This window comes from Episyrphus balteatus, chromosome 2 (assembly GCF_945859705.1).
Source record: "Episyrphus balteatus chromosome 2, idEpiBalt1.1, whole genome shotgun sequence".
Taxonomy (NCBI): Eukaryota; Metazoa; Arthropoda; class Insecta; order Diptera; family Syrphidae; genus Episyrphus; species Episyrphus balteatus.
Window position 1 is genome coordinate 95,788,548 of NC_079135.1, and position 18,033 is coordinate 95,806,580.

The following is an 18,033-nucleotide window of genomic DNA, read 5'->3' on the forward strand; positions in this document are numbered from 1 at the left end:
CCCTTTTTTGTATATTGCTGGGGGTGGCAATTATTATATTTTATCCATAAGAAAATATAATTAAGCCATCATTCCCCGGGTAGGTCGTTGTGTTGGCCAAGAGGCAACTTCAACTAGAAAGTGAGAATGGCCGCACACAAGTTCACACACTTTTTGCCGTCATCGTCGTCGTCGTCGTCATGCTTGCTGCTACCTACCATGTTCAAGAGTAATGCGTGCAAATTAAATTAACTTTGCTTGCAATTGCAAAATTGAATGAACAAAATTTCACCAGCCTAGTACATACATATTTTGAAAAATTATTTGGTGGTAAAAAACGCGAGTTTTTTTCCAATCTGTGTATGAAAGACATTTGAAACTTAAAAAAGGTGATATTACCAATAAAACTATGAGTTTTTTAAATTTATTTGATTTTTTTTTTTTGCTATACATACTTAGTTCAATTGAAAAAAAGATGAATGATAAAATTTGGCTCAAATGTTTTATTTATAATAAAAATAATTTTTGTAAATTATTAGCAATAACAACATACTTTTGAGGATTTTTGACTCCAAAAAAAAAAGTGTTTCTATTTTCTATTGATTTCCAGTTTGTTTGCCTATTTTTTATAAATCTAGTATAAGGAACTTTTGGTACATACTGGACGGCTATAAAAGTATTTTTATCTGTAGACTACAAGGAACAATATAATGAAAAAAAAGTCCTGTTAATAACACGGTGTAACACTCAAAATATACGCGGGCGGAGACCTATCAGGTTTTGTAGAGCTAGTCGCACTGAATACGAAACGGTATTTGAAAATCCCCTAACACCCCCAAAATCTGGAGTTACGGGCAAAAAACGGTTTTTTGGACCTTCACCCATTGAAAAAATTCTAGCTTCGACAATTTTTTACCCATTTTCGATTTAACTCGGTTAAACCACTTAGAATTTATAAGATGTCAAAGTTCAAAAATTAAATTTTTTTTGTCATTTGCCCAACTTCGGCATCAATTTAAAGTATATGTTTTCAAAACAACATGCTATTTAAAAAATATATTCTAAAACTATATCTATTTCCCAATTGATCGAGGTATTTTTTATGAAAATCACTTCAAAATTGGCTTAGAAAAAAAAAATTTTCGATTTCAACCCAGATACAGAAATTCGAACTTTTAGGTATAGAACAAAAATGTTGTTTCGGCACGTAGTAGGATAAGTTGGGCGCCAGGATTTGATGAAAAGTTTTTGTGGAGGAGCTCAATACAAACATTTTTTTTCTTTGGGAGGGTGGTCTATCTCCCCCCGTTTAGGTGGGAGGGGCATTTTTCAAAAAAAAATTATCAAAATAAAAAAAAATTATTAAAAAACAACGGCAACACTTACAGTAATAAATGATACCATTTCCAAAAGGCAAAATTGTGCATTTGATTCTTATTTTTAAATCAATATAATATTACCAATAGTTTTTGAAATAATCGATTTCAAAGTTAAAAATAGTTGAAAAATTTTTTTTAAAACTCATTTTATACTATTTTTGTCCAGACTGTGAATTTTAGTAAATAAATTACTTAGACAGAAAACTGCCTCAATTAATTCCTTATCGAACAGTGAAAACTGTATGTTTCTATGTCTTCTAGTTTTTGGGAAAATTGAAAAATTATTTTATCAGATTTTTCTTTTTTCAAAATATTTTTTGTTTTTATTTGTTTTTATTTTTCAATTTTCTCAAAAACTAGACTAAATTGCACGACTGCGGTCGCACGTACTTGCTCTTATGCTTAAAGTAACTCTAATGTTAAAGCTTTTTGTTTTTATTCAATTTAAATTTAAAATTTGATAATTTATAATTAATTAAACACCGTTTTAAATGATCTTTTACAAAAAACCAAGTATGCCATTTTATTTCTTGTATAAAAAGATATTTTTTAGAAAAAAAAATTCGAAAATTGTAGGAGCCATTTAAAAAAAAAATAATTTTTTATAAATAAAAATTTTCTAACATTTTTTAAAAAAAAGTTGGTATGGCATTTTGAAGAAATAATTAATTTACACATAAAAACGAAATTTAAAGATTTTTCGTCAAACCGTTTTCAAAAAATTGATTTTTCGAAAAAAAATCTATATATTTTTAAAAATCCAAAAGTGTGTTTTTTTGAAAATTTTCTTAAATTTTAATATTACCTTTACTTAAACGCTTTTGTATAAAGATTTTCGTTGAAAGCGGGTTAGTCTTGTACGAGTTATTCATATGGCAGGTACCGTTAATAACGGTACAAAAAATATTTTTTTAATTTCAAAAGTGGGCTCTTATGTGTAATACTTCACACAAAAATTAACTTTTCTATTTCCGTTATATGGCAGGTACCGTTAGCTTTGGTCATAAAAATAAAATTCCAATTTCTCCTTAAGGGAATCACCCAAAACTGCTAAATACCAAGTTTGAAGAAAATCACTTCACTCGTTTAGGCTGCAGCTCCATATAGAGACAGACACACAGACGGTTTTGGGTTTTCAAAGAGTAACTTATTACAAACAATATTGTAAAAACAAAAAACCAAAAACAGAAACCGTTTGGCTATACTAGTTGCGTTTTTTTCGCATTTCTTGACAAAAAACTGTGTTTTGTTTGGTTCACTAGAATAAAGGCAGACTTTTAAATCTTGTAAAAGCGATGAAAAAGCGTGGACAAAATTAGTTTTAGTATTGAAAAGTGCAACTTTGTAATAATTTGTGTATTTTAACAAAATCTGCGCTTTTTGTTTGTTATGAATTGCTTTTTAAAATACCTTAACCTAGAATTTGGTAAGTTACCTTACCAAAGCTCCAATTGATTTTTTCTTTTCTAAAATAAGTGCCTTTATTCAAGTGAATCGCAGTGTATATCGCAAGTAAAAAATCAATTTAAAAAAAATTAACTTTTTTTCTATTTTAATTTTTTTCGGAATAGATAATATGGCAAGGTACTGTACTTCTGAAATTCACCTTTTTTGTAAAGCAAAACTTTAAAGTGAAAATTATGGCAACCTCTTGGTAGCTAGAAGCAACGCCAACGTTGTCTATAACACCAAGGTTACGCTACATCATAATTTAAACATATCAGCACCTTCACTGATTTTATCCGTTCTATTTCTAACATCAAAGGTAAGACATTGATGTCGATGAAATATCCCAAGCACAAAGGTACTCCCAGCTTCCATCAACGAAACAAACGCAACTACCTGCTACACTCTGTGACAGGATAGATAGAAGGTGTGCCTAAACTGCGTTATGGAGGGTATACAGAATATAGAAATATATGCCAAAGTCAGGAGGCCTTTAGTCCTATCTTCAAGAGCGAAATTGCTTTGGCAATTTCCGAGAAAAAGTAATAGTGAAATCAAATTACCATGAAACACCCAACACACCTAATACCTACCCTCTAACTATATGACGATGCGCTGGTATTTCATTTTGGGTGCGAGCAAAATGGTTTCTTGTCGTCATCTTTTTTGTGCCGCTAGACTTTGTGAGAAGACAGAAGAGTGTCCATAAGACGGTAGCGATGATGGTGGCATTTCTGTTGAAAGATTCACACCTAATTGAATAAGCTGAAATTAAATTGAGTTGTAAGACTCAATGTCCTTAAGAAAAAGAGAGAGGAACAGAGCGAGTATCCTTGAAGTATTTTTTTTTCTTTCATTTTTATGGTTCTTATATATTTTTTTGCACTTTCCTTGTTTGTGTTTACTAAAAAATGTATTTTATTTTTCGACCTTTTGGATTCATTTCGAAAAAGTTTCTATTTGATCTTCTAATATCTAAAGGTACCGAGCTGCTGTTTGAAATAAGCAATCTTCTTTGGCCTCGGACAATCATTGAGAGGGTAATGAAATATGAAGTTTTCAAATGGAAGCACAACATGAGTAATGGATTACTGAGAGTGAAGATTATTTCAGCAACATGCTTTTCAATTGTATTATTATATTTTTTAAGAAATAATGAAGGCTTTTCAAAAGGAAACCTTCTAAAGCAATATAAAATGAGATTTTTTTGTGTTAGATTCTTCTTGTTTTATAGATTAAGATAATAACTTGGATATTCGGGTACATTAGGAATACCAAAACAAAAAAAATACTTTCAAAAGAATATTTTTTATAATGAGAAGAATTTTGAAATAATGTTATTTTCATTTAATATCTTGCTTATTGTCTTTATGGTTTTTTATTACAATTAGACATAAATTTATTTTGACCCGAAAAATCTGTTCAATTAACAACAAAAGGAGGTTGTCTGCAAAGCCGGTTTACGGACGATGATTTTACGTGATAACGTCGTCAGAAAACAGGTTTGTGCTTTTGTTTAAAATGAGTCAATGGAAGCGTTTACTTATTTCAAACAATCATAATTTACAAGAAAAAGCTAAAAAAAAAAATACCCTTTTTATTTTCTCATTATATTAATTTTTTTGTTTTAAAAGCTTACAAAAAAATTATGCAATTTAAAAGCCAAGAATTTCTTCTTAAGAATAAAACCATTTTTAAATTTTTACAATGCGCAAAAAGTATAAAAATAATTAATTGAAAACAGTCATTTTCATAAAAAAAAACATGAATTTTTATCTTCTCATGTCATTAATTCCATTTTTCCTATCAACTCATAAAAAAATTTTATACCATCAGAAAGCTTATTGTCTTAGCTCAGAATATATATATCGATCAGGTCTATGAGACATCTTCAAAAAGAGCTAGAATTTTTTGAACTCGATCAAATTTCATTTAAAAATATAAAAAAAAACATTTATTTTTATCACGCTATGAAATCAATTTTTTTGATTGACAACCTATAAAAAATTTTATACCATGTGAAAGCTTATTATTTCACCTTTTATATGAAGTATCAATCTAATTTTAAAGATGCCTACAAGAGAAGTTAGAATTTTTTAAAGTCAACCATGTCGACTTTCCAAACTGAGATTACGGTTCTTCCCACACTGGTGGCTGTTCGGGGGGCAACAGATCTCCACTTGTGTTTTGAGGTTTTTCGCAAGTTTCTTGATTTAACATTGTGTAGCTTGTTGTAAGTCTACCGTTATGTGTGATATACCAAATGAAAGGTAATTGTATCAGGTTGCTCATAAAAGTTTAATAAAATTTCTATCTGCTCTTGGTCAAAAGTTATAACCTGTTGAATTCTAAAATTTTGTTTCTCAAAATTGTGTTTACGAAAATGATTGAAATAATTACTCCATATATTTTATTCCTGTATCTATTAAAGAAAAAAAAAGATAAAAATAAAAAACGATGAAAATCGGTTAAAAACGGTCAAAAAACGTGTTTTCTAAAAACTCACCAAACGATTCCACATGTATGCATAAGGCCAAAACCTACATGTCCTATAAGTTTGAGATTTTTTGGACGCTCCAAAAAAAGATAAAAATCAAAAACTACCCAAAAATACCAATAAAAAACAAGGTGTTTTTCAAAAATTCATATTTCGAAACGCAGAGTGTTGGAAAAAATCCGTTTTAGACGCCTACTTGTTTTTCCCTCATCTTTCACCTGGCACCTTTAGAATTGTCAAAAACAATTTCCCCTACCCAAAATCATCATTTTGTCATAGCCCCAACACGTGTACAACGTTCAAACAAAACATTGTAGCTTAGTTTCAAAATTTTTTAATTTTTTTTTTTAAATGCAGTCATTCCTTAATAAGTTTTATCTATCTAAAGCAAAAATCAACTCTCTACGACTTAGCGTTTAGATTTTAGTCAAAATTTCATCTTTCCGTTTTACCCCTGTTTACCCTATTAAATGATGGAATTTTTTAAAATCCTTCATTTGGATTAAGCTTTAGGTTATTATCTTTCAAATAAGCTATAGGAGATTTTTGTACCTCTAATAGTTTATTTTTAATTTTTAATTGAAATTTTTTGCCGCACTGCGAAAGTGCTAGAGTGGAACGGGAGAAAATGGCGTCACTTTTTTGTAGTGGCTGCCATGGTTAATCGATTTATAAGACGTTATCACGTCAAAAATTTAAAGCAGTCGGTGATCAAAAGATTTCACAAATAATTTTTATCCTCCCGTGCTTGGACTGGTTATGGCAGGACCTGGCTCTCCAGGGTAGGGTTTCCTGCCGTCATCGTCGTAATTACTCTCTATCCAAGTGTAGATAGAATGTAGTTTTGGCACGTTCAAATATAAAAAAAAAAACACTTACTTTTAAAGGCCAAATCACTTACACTTTTAAAACTTTTTGAACAAAAATTGAATTTAAAAAAAGATTATCATAATTTTGGTATGAAAAGCGGTATTCGCATAAAAGCTCCAAATTTTGTATAGCTCAAAATTTTATTTTAAAAATTTGTATTTCAAAATTCTTAAAATCCATAAGAAAATGTTTTTTTTTTTTTCAAAATGTTTACTCTTAAACCATGTTATTATTAGGAAACTAGCAAAACTATTGTTTTATCATTTCGAGAATTTTAGAATTAGATCGATATTCGAGCTCGTAATCAAAATATACTTTCGTACCACATGGCTCGACTATCTCTTCAAAACTATCCGCTAGAAAGCAAAAGTGTAGTTATCAAATTCATTTTTTTTTTATTGTAAATTTAGATTCATGATTTTCTTAATTTACTTCTCCCGGGTATTTTTGAGTTGTGACGCTTTCCGTCGCAGACCGACAAAGTTGACGAATCGACTTTCACAGTGTTAATTTTTTGTTTCTCAATAAGTTTAATTTTGTGTGTATGTAAAAATTTCCTCTGTATTAATAGGGTTCACGGTGGTGTATGAGTACTTTTTTAATATTGATTGTTCAAAATCATCTATAAGCTCATACTTTATCAGAGTTTGCCATGTTTATTACCACTAACAAAATTAAATCTATTTTATACAGTGCAACAGCACTAAAGAACATTTAATGTTCTTTAAACTAAAGCTATTGTTTATTGCTAATTTTTTTCTTCTAATTCAAGTATTAACGAAAAAGTTACATCCATAACAGTCTAACTCTAATTTCTATTTTTATTTTAATAGCTTTAAACTTAAAACAAAAATTCATCGTTGTTAAAAATGTAATAAGAAATCGGTCAAGCCAACATTATGAATTTTGTTTTTGCAAAAAACTACGTCAGAATGTTTCACTTTTGACGGAGTGTCCAAATAAAGTAGGAAAAGTTACTTTTTTTTTGACGTCAGGACTTTTGCCAATTGATTTCAATTTTCTCTTTTAATAATTATAAATAGTGCTTGTTCAATTTTTTTTTCACTACAGATTGTCTAGACTCTAGACTTTAAAAATGGTTTTACTATTTACTGTCAAACACAAATGATTTTTTTTTCAGGTTAATCAATCAGGATAATACATCTGTCGGCACCAAAAGAAAGTCTACACAAAACCATTAGTCAGTTATATTGATTCGCAAACATTAACATTATTTCCTTATACCTATTCTTTATGCCCAGTTAGCCATAGCCACTTCCCCAATATTTATAAGTTCCGGAACGTGTTTATTCTTTTGGCTTAGTTTATATTTCCGCTTTTTTGTGTTTCATCATTTCAGCACCCTACTTCTTAACCACGTTAACAGGGAAAAACAAAAAGAAACAAAAAACTTTGCAATACAACAACTCCACTTTGGGTATATGTATTTTATCGTATACTTTGTGCTATGATACTATCTTTCGCTCGAATGCTAAAAACTCTCTGAAAAGAAACAAAAAAACTGGGTCAACGTTTGGATTAAATAAAATAATCGAAGCAATTCTTCCTGAGCTTCATTGTATATTGTATAGTTATAGGTACATCTGGAAAAAAGGAAAGGATAAAAAATAATAAGATCTAACTCCTATTTCAGCATCCAACAATATTGGGGGAGAGAAAAGGAACGATCAACTTTATTATTTTCTTTTTGTTCACTTTAGGTATTCTTTTTTTTTTTGTTTGTTTTTAGGTTTAGTTTTGATTTTTGTTTCAAAGCTTTTTGTGAGTGTACCTAGTGCTAGTTTATCAAAATTTTGCCGGCTGCTATGTCTGAGAATGAGGTACCAATCCTGCACAGGGTGGGTCTGCTTAAAATTAAGGGAAAAGGAGACATAGCTGAAGAATTTGTTGCACATTTTGATCTGTAAGTTCAATATAATTTTCAAAAATTTGAGGTTTTAGAGCCAAAATTTGTGTTTCACCTAGCTTCTTTTGTTCGAAAATTTAATCTTTAAAAGTATTCCTACATTTCAAAAGTTGTTTAAAGCACTACTCACTACTCGTAATTTGTGGACTTGTAAGTTCAGTATAATTTTGAAAAATTGAGGTTTAAGAGCCAAAAATCGGTTTTGACCTAGCTTCCTTTCCTCAAAAATTTAATTTTTGAAAGTTGTCTTTAGGTTTTAAAAGTTGTTCCTAGCAATACTCAAAATTTTTGGACCTCTAAGTACAATATTTTGAAAGTTAGGAAACAAGTTTTCGTATTTTGTTTTCCAAAAAATGGGAGTCTATGAATTTTTGAAAATATCAAAACATCACGAAAGTGTATTTGAAATATTTGAATTCAAAACATATTTTTGGAAATTTAATATGTAAAAAATGGGGTAGAACTTTTTGTTTTCGGGACCTAACTTTCGACCTGTAATCACTTTCAAAAATTTCGGTTTTCGAACAAATTGGGCAAGACCACAATCCGTTTTTTGGCTCTAAGATTACCATTTCGTATTATTTCTAAAAAATTGGAACATTATGGAACAAATTGAGAATAACCTGGAACAACTTTTAAAAATAAATTTTAAAAAATGGGAGCTAACTTCATACACTCCACAAAATGAGATCTAAAAGGTGTAAGCTTGATCGTCTGAAAAAAAAGGAACAAGTCAAGGAATAAGGATAATAATATAGAGTGGCTTTGTACAGTGTCGCCTTTTATGAATTTGGGGGTCAAAAATCATTTTCATGGCCATTTCTTAGAGAAAAGAAAAACAAATAGGATAACACATGGACTGAGCATTTTGAATCCATTTTATTTTACAAAATGGCGGCTTCAAAATGGCGATTAGAACAAAGCATCAATAGATATTACTCCTCTTTCCTACATACAACCGACATGCAACTCCCAAGGAGCCCCACTAAAACCAATCAATTTGGGCGCCAAATAATAGTTTCAACCGGCACTGATGGTCTTATACTTTATGATGGGGACAAAACTTATTTTAGAATGACCAGGCCAACTCAAGTCTATAAGTTTAGAGTTTTTATTTGTTTTTGTTTGATTTTTTTTTTATTCTTCTTCCATCATTTTTATGGTAGAGTAATGAAATTGAACGACTTTTTGTCTTTTCTACTCACAAGGAAAGACTTTTCCATAACTTCGAAATGAAATTGATATTTTGAAAAACTGCCAAGTGGGTAGTAAATTTATATGTTCCAATTTTTTTTTTTTTTATTTTGCTTATTTTATGAAGACGTGCCTGATGCGGTATATAGAATTTTTGGTTTTTCCCTTCGTATTATTTTCTATTCTTTTTTTTTTTTTATTTACATATTTTTGCCACTTAAACGGAATGAAGAGAATTGCAATTGATTTATGTTCTATAACAGTTTATCGCTTTGTTTTTATATTTTTTTGGTTTTTTTCAATAGCAAAACAAGTAAAGACATTTAAAGAATATTTTTTTTTTTTTTGCTGTCCAATGTTGGTTTAGAAGAATATCTCTCTTCATCCTTTGAATGATTGCCAAAAAGTCTTGAAAAATAAATTTATGGGATTTGTGAAAGATTTATGAGATTAAAGAACCCAATTTAAAGGTTTAAGTCAACTACGGAAGTATGAAAAATCCATAGATTTATATAGCAAATCAATATATAGTCGTTGACAAATCAAATTTTTTAACTTTTTTTTTTCATATATTTTTTTTTATTGGAAATAATTTATATAAGGAGAGAAATAAAATTACTTGAGAAAAAGGCTTTCTGGTTTTTACGTATGACAAACCCTTTTTATTATGAAGATATTTATATTTATGATGAAAATTTTGCAAAAGGAAGATATTTTGTTGAGGTTTCAAGTAGGTCACATCAATCATAGGAAGTATGCATTTTATAGCATAAATTCTGAGAACAGTATGATAGAAAGAGTAAAGGAAAAATAATAAAATTTAATAAAGGAGAATATTTTACTGCAATAAGAGTAGATACAAATTTATTCAATGTTTTCATTATTTTTGCCTTTGGGTTCTTTTTTTTTATTATTTTATGATATTATTTTAGAAAGCTTATTTTTAGATTTTTATGTTTCAAAATTTCACATATTACTTTCATTTTAGAAAATAAAAATTATTTTTGGACTTCTGCTTTTAAATATTGAAATTCTTGAAAGCAATACCATTTTTTTAGTTTTAATTAATTGCAAAACTAGTTTTGGTATAATCCAAATTTTTTTTTTTTTTTTATAAATTTCTTAGAAAAATTGAAAATTATTTTTTTCTTGCACAGAAACTTTTTGTATACTAAATAACAGCTTTTCCAACATGCACAGGTTTATTGGAAATACATATGAAATATTGCTTTTGGGTAATGTTTGGTTTCAAAGGCATAATAAATAGTCTTTAAAGCGTAGATAACCTGAAAAACAATATTATTTAATTTTTTTAAAGAACCTCAACGTCCCCCCCCCCCCCCCCCCGAAAAAAAATGTTGTCGTCATTTAAGACTAAAAAATTAACAGTGAAACAAATTTTCAAATCTTCAAACAAAAGAAAAAAAAATAATAATAAATACATTTACGATTAGAATAAATTTAATTCGAAAAAATGCTAAAATTATGTAAATAAAATATCAAAACAAAAACAAAACTCAATGCAAGGAATATTGTAGGCAAATTATTTACTGAAAGATGTCCTTATTTTTTCCGTTATTGAATAATTTATTTATTCCATTGACAATGAAAGTGATTCTATGATCCCACGTTCTAGAAATCGTAGTATTTGTTTTTTCTTGTTTTTTTTCTTCGTAAAATTCAAATAAGATGGTTTGCGTTTATATTGAGAAACCATATCATGTTATTATTATTGTGTTTATTCTTTGAAGTTATATCGAATTTTAAATTATGTAGGTGGGGTACCGAAATATAGGGTGTGTTTATGAAATTATCATATTAAATTCTATAGACTATGTTGGGTAAGGTACCTTTGAATATTTTAAATGTAATCAATAGCATAAAGAACTCACACTATCCTTAGCATCAGACAATTTAACGAAATAACATAATTTGGAGAAATCGATATTCTTTTTTTTATTCATCATCATCGTTTTCAACCAATATTTAGAGGTATTTTGTGGTATTTTATAAACGAACAAAAAAGATTGATAATTTTACGTGATAAGGTCATCAAAAAACAAAACCGACTTTTATGGATCGAAACTTGGATTTATAATTTTCTCATGGATCATAATGTCAAAACTGCTTGAATTAAAACACTGTAGGTACGAGCTTTCGAATGCAAAAAGAATTATCAAAATTAATTCCAGTCAAAGTTATGAGGTGGTAACGAACATAAAATAAAATATATACAAATTTATAACCTCCTCATTTTTGAAAGTCGGTTAAAAAGGTTGAAAACGGTCGAAAAATTGGGGGAAAAGAAATTGTTTTTCCAGTTTTTCAGTCAAATATCATTTTAGAAATAAAAACACGCATACGAATAAATAATGCCTAAAAGTTCTGTAAGCTCGAGATTAAAAAAAAAAAATTAACACCCTTAAGCCTACCGTTTTAACTCCTTAACCCATATTCACCCTATTTTATAAATGAATTTTCAAAAAATTCTTTATCAACATTCACGTTTTGGCTATGTCAAATAAGATTTTGCGTATTCCCTAGGTCCGTTTTTTTTTTAATTTTTTTAATATCTTAATATGCGTTAGGCATAGCTATATCCCATATACCGTTTTCGAGGTATTGCAATTTTCTCGAAAACGTCTCTAACGATTTCGCTTAAATTTGACGTAGGTACGTCTGATAGATTCTAACAAAACTTCGTTTTTAGTTTTTCCCAAAAATTCGGAGAAAAAAATTGAAAAAATTCACGGTGTTACAAAAATGGGGTTTTAAAATATACGCAGGTGGAGACTTATCACGTTTTGTACAGCTAGTCGCACTGATTACGAAACGGTATTTAAAAAATCCCCAACACCCCCAAAATCTGGAGTTAGGGGCAAAAAACGGTTTTGTTCACCTTCACCCATTGAAAAAAATCTAGCTTCGTCAAATTTCTACCCATTTTCGATTTTTTTTTTTACAGTTTTAGATATATATACCTTTTCAACAGTGTATAAAACATGTAACTCGGTTAAACAACCTACACTGAGTGAAAAAATAAATCGAAGTTGAAACATCGTTGTTTCAAAGATGAACTACTTTGATTTATGTGACTTTAAGATACGAAACCATCAAAAATTAACCTTTTTTCCACGTTGATTTTAAAATGTTCATCTTCAACGCAAAATCATTATGAATAATAGTTAAATCAATGTGGTTTTCATTGATTTTACGTAGTCTTATGGTGGCTTTTCCCTCAGTGCAGAATTTATAAGCTGTCAAAGTTCAAAAATTCCATTTTTTTTTTTTTTTCGTTTTAAAAATATATTCTAAAATAATATTTATTTCCAATTTAAACGAGGTATTTTCTATGAAAATCAGTTCAAAATTTTCTCAGAAAAAAAAAATTTTACGATTTCAACCTAGATACAGTATGGGAAAGGGGTCTATGTTCCCCCTTTAGGAGGGAGGGGCAATTTTCTAAAAAAAATTATTAAAATAAAAAAAAATATTATTAAAAAAATATGGCAACACTTACAGTTATACTTAATTTTAAAATCAATATATTTCAACCAATAGTTTTTGAAATAATCGATTTCAAAGTTAAAAATAGTCGAAACAAAATTTTAAAAACTCATTAAGTTCTATTTTTGTCCAGATTGTGAATTTTAATAAAAAATTGACTCATGCCGAAAACTTCCTCAATTGATTCCTTATCGAATAGTGAAAACTATAAATGTTTCTATGCCTTCTAGGTTTTTAGGAAATTGAAAAATAATTAATAAAATAATAATAATAATAAAATAATCAGATATTTGTTTTTTCAAATTTTTTTTTTTTTTATTTTTCAATTTCCTAAAAACCTGAATTCTTGGTTTTGATATCCGAAACTTCAAACTCCAATATCTCCGAAACCCCACTAACGATTTTGAAAATATTTTACCCACGTAATGTGCTTATCATCACCTTTCAGTTGACACCAATTTCGATAGTGTACACACTCTGCCCAAGCTCCATAGAAAAATGTGCCATCTCCTTTCCAACAGATATTTAAGATAAAGATACTGAGAACTACAAGAGCAAGTACCTGCGACCCAGTCATGCATTTTATTTTTTCTCATGCTTCTTCCAAAAAGTTTTTAATTGCTTATATGTGTACAAATACTTAAATGTACATTCCAATCGATACAATTTAAGCCAAGAAATAACTTACCTATTAAAAAATTTAGCGAATTTTATATTTATTTTTTTTTTTATAAAAGAGCTAAATCAAAACAAAAATCAAAAAATTGTCTCAGCCGTTCTCGAGTACCTACACACAAAATATGTTCGTAAAAAAACTAAAATACCTATTCAAAATTAGTGGATGGGAGATTGGGTGGCGGTTACTAAACCATCCATTCCCATAGCTTTCAGTAAATAAAAAAATCATTTTAATCGGTGCAGCCATTTCAGAGGAGTACATCCTCAAATAGCAATGGCAAACCTTTTCAGTACAAAATCTAACGTTTCCTAAGGAATGGAGCTTTCTTATAGACTCTTGCTATCTTCATGACAATCATTTTCTTAAAATCTTAACCAACTTATAGATAATGTATGAACATAATAACATGATTGTAAGTACTTTTTTTATAAAAAAAATAAATTTATCTAAGCCCCCCAAAATAAGGGATTCAAACTCATCATCATGTTACAAGGAAACAAAATCAAATGAGTTTTCATTTTCTTTTTTTTTTTTTTTTTTTGATTTTATTTTTTTAACGTGTTTTTCAAGTAAAACATTTTAAATCCCTCTCTTAATATTTATGGTATCATTTTTCAAATTGCCAAAGCACAAAGAATGGAAACTGTGTCTTTTTTATGTTAAAAACTTCCTCAAAGTTTTATACACAGGAAGTTGACAAAAAAAAAAGTAACACACGAAAGAGGAGTACTTTACTCGTACTTCGTATAAGGATGAAGACATTTATTGCATATCAAGTGGAATTCTGCGGAACGCTGATTTAGATAGTATAAGAAAATCTCTTATGAGAGGAAGTAGAATATATTGGTGAATGTTTAAAAATGCATAAGTATAGTAGAAGCATACATATAATATACAGCATATGTACCATTTACTTGGGTAAATATTTTAAATATATCTTTTAAGAGCTAACTTTGAGTTAACAGAAGAATTATGGTTGAAAATATACAATATTCAATATTATAAAGACTTTTTGATGAAAGGAATTTTTGGTTATTGGAATTTTGTGAGATTGAAGAATATTTTGGTCTTTATGCTTTTTTTTAATCTTACCTTTTGGAAAATACCACTTAAATCAAAAGCAGATGAATGTTAAAAAAAATCAATTTTTCTTAGACATCCAACAATTATTTTTTGGAAATTTTTAAGATTCAAATAAAAATGTTGGATGAAAGATAGCAAAAAATTGGTCTAATTGATTTTTTAGGAAAACTGCACTTAGAAAAGTTTTCTTGCTTCTTAAAAGAAAATTAATTTAACAGAATGTCCTTGAAGACAAATAAATATTTATTTCTTTGAATGCGTGGTAACAACTTTTCTTAAGAACTTGTAAGTACAGATATGGTATAGTTAAAAATGACTCTCATGTTCCTTTGAAGGACAAATAACCAGCTAATATTTAAGTTATTCAAAAAAAAAAAAAAAATGATATTGTTCTTATCTTAAGTGCTTTTATAAGAGTAAAAATATTAAAATTCCCACTTTTGCTTCATTAAGACAAAAAAAAAAATAATAAAACTGTCCAAGATTGCTTAAGAAACACTTTTCTTATGCCCAGATTATATTTTCCTTATTCTTTTGTTTGAATTTTGATATTTCTTCTTTTTTTTTTTTTTCTTACATTTCTTCTCTCATCCTTTTGAACAATTAGTACCTTAGTTACTCAAATAAAACTTATATTTATAGAAACATTAGAGAAAATGAAAAGAACGATTAAGCATCATTAAGAAAAGAATTTATTATCATCATCATTTCTTTTAGATAAATCATTATTCTTTTTTTTTTTTCTCTAAGAAACCATCATTTTGTTATCTTTTTGGTTTTAATTTGCTAATTGCTGAAAAGGAAAAAAAAAGCATAAAATGTAATTTTCTTTGTTCAAGCAAATGGTATTACCTCAAGAAACTTATGAAATGAATTTAATATGAGGATTTTTATAAGACCTTTGTTTAATTACATTTTCTTTATGAGTGTTTTAAAAATGACTTAATAAAATATTAATAAAAGAAAATGAAATTTCTTTCAATTAGACTCTCAATCATTCATAAATTTTTGGTTAAATATTTTAAATACAATAATATTCTCTAATGTGATTTTCAAAATTAATAACTTTTAAATAAAACACACTTAAATGTTGATCCGTGATCGAAGCACAAATCACATTTGAAATGTTGCGCATACGCCATAGTGAACAGTTTCATTAAATAAATTAATATTATTTTTTTAAATTGAAGTAGACCGAAAAACAAAAATTAATTTTGTTTTCAAATATAAGGACTAAATGAGGAGTGAATTTTTTAATACAAACACTTTTGATAACTTCTGAAAATCGATAAAAAAAAAGTAGCAAATTTTGTGAGTATTCATGTGGTGAACTTTTTTAATTTTAATAAACAGTAAAAATAAGTAACCTTATAGAAAAGTATAGTTGCCTTTTTTTTTCATAAATAAAATTTAAGGAAAATTTTGTCTGCGGTTCGTCTAGAAAAGAAAAGTGCAACTCTCCTTTTAGTTTTATTCATTAAAAAAAAAAATTGTATGGTTTCCCTTTACCATATAGGCAACATCTCAAAATGTAATAAATATAAATAAGTTAATATACCTACATAAACTATTCTACATAATGAATATAATATAAAAAAAAAGATCTTATTTTAAAATTAATTAAAACACACAAACCTCAACATTCTTTATCCTCATTTCAAAATGAGGGAATTTGTACGGATATACTCCATACATACTCGTAAATATAACCAAGATTTATAAATAGGCCAGGCGTAATATATCTACGTAACGTAAAGTTAAAAACGTGCATATGAACAAAGCAAATTGCATGCTATAAGCACGACAACGATGACGAGGGAAAAGAAGCCGTATAAACAGCATTACAATTTTTCTATCTGAAAAGTAAAGATATAGCTATGCCGCCGAGAGTAAAGAGTAGGGTATAGGTAGTTGCTCCTTTCATTGCACATTTTTTTATGTACGATTACGTTACATTACATACAAAACTCGAACGGAAAAAGTTGTTGTACCCATTTTTACTTACACATAACAAACAAATTCCCCCGTTGGAAAAAAAAATACGAATTCATATGTGTGTACGTACCTAAATGTTTGTAACGTACATATATCCTTTGATAGGCATCACGTTACCACGTTTTCAAGTCATTTATGTCTTTTTTTTTTTATTTTTTTTTTACATCATATAGCTAGCGTAATATTGCCGGAATACTTTTTTGCGGCAAAAAAAGTCGGCTAAATCAAATGTGAAACATGTGAGTCAACTGTGGGCTTTTATCCCTTTGGCAGCCGAATGATGAAGCAGAAAAAAAATTGTTCAAACAAAATAGGATAAATGGTTTTGGTTTTTTTTTTTTTAGTTTTTCTTGTTTACTTCCTAAAAAAACGCGAATCCGTTTTGATTCGTTTCAACAGTAAAACACTTTGTTTAAATACGGTTCATTGAATATGTTTTGAACTTATGTGGTGTGTTATAGACAAAACAGTTGCATCTCAAATTTGTTTACTTAAGAGTTCATACCAAATTGTAATGAGGTTTTCAATAGAAATATGTATTACTATTTTCAAATTATAGTTAGAAACGTAATATCTAACTTTTTTGACAAGAAAAATTTCAAATATTTGTACAATTTACCTACAATTTCAATTAATTTCATATTCAAAATTCTGAGATAACGGTGAAAAGATGTTCTTTTTCTAAACACGTTATATCTTTTGATCTAGAGCACATAACAAATTTATTTTATTTAATACGCATGCTGATAATATTTCCTTTCAATTAATATATCACACATAACGGTACGTGCTCTACAAGTAATATAATCTTTAATTGAAAAACTTGAAAAATATCTCAAAACACCTGTGAAGATTTGTTGCCGATGACCAGCCAGCAGTAGAGGAAGTACCGTAATCTCAGTTTGAAATTTCGACATGGTTGGCTTTAAAAAATTCTTACTTTTTTTGTAGGCATGGCAGAAATATGATTGAAGCGTCATATAAAATGTGAAATAATAAGCTTTCAGATGATATAACATTTTTTTATAGGTTGTCTTTTAAAAAAAGGATTTAATGGCGTTAGAAGAGAAAAGAGATTGATTGTTTTGCTTTTTTTATGAAAACTAATTGGGTTAAAAAAATTCTAGCTCTTTTTGTAGATGTTGTATAGACATGGTCGATATAAATATTTTGAGCTGAAACAATAAGCTTTCAGATGGTATAAAATTTATTGTAGGTTGTCATATAAACAAAGTGATGGAATAAAAAAAAGTTGTATTTTTTCGATTTTTTTTAAATGATTTTAAAGGTTTCACTTCAACCACGTGTGAATTGCATACAGCGATTTTGATTAAAATTTTTTGTACCATTATACTAACAGTAGGTACCTGCCACTTAACGATTTTTTGATAAATGAATTTCTCGTAAACGAGTTAGCCGATTTCAATCATTATTTTTATACAAAATTGTTAAGGTAATCGTTATATAAAAATTTCGC

General features: G+C 28.3%; 1 protein-coding gene across 2 annotated transcripts in view; it reads left to right on the forward strand.

Annotated features, from left to right (window-relative positions):
• The window catches only part of LOC129908987 (neuropilin and tolloid-like protein 1), a 148,934-nt gene that overhangs the window by 75,456 nt on the left and 55,445 nt on the right, over window positions 1-18,033 (forward strand). The gene's annotated exons all lie outside the window — the stretch shown is intronic.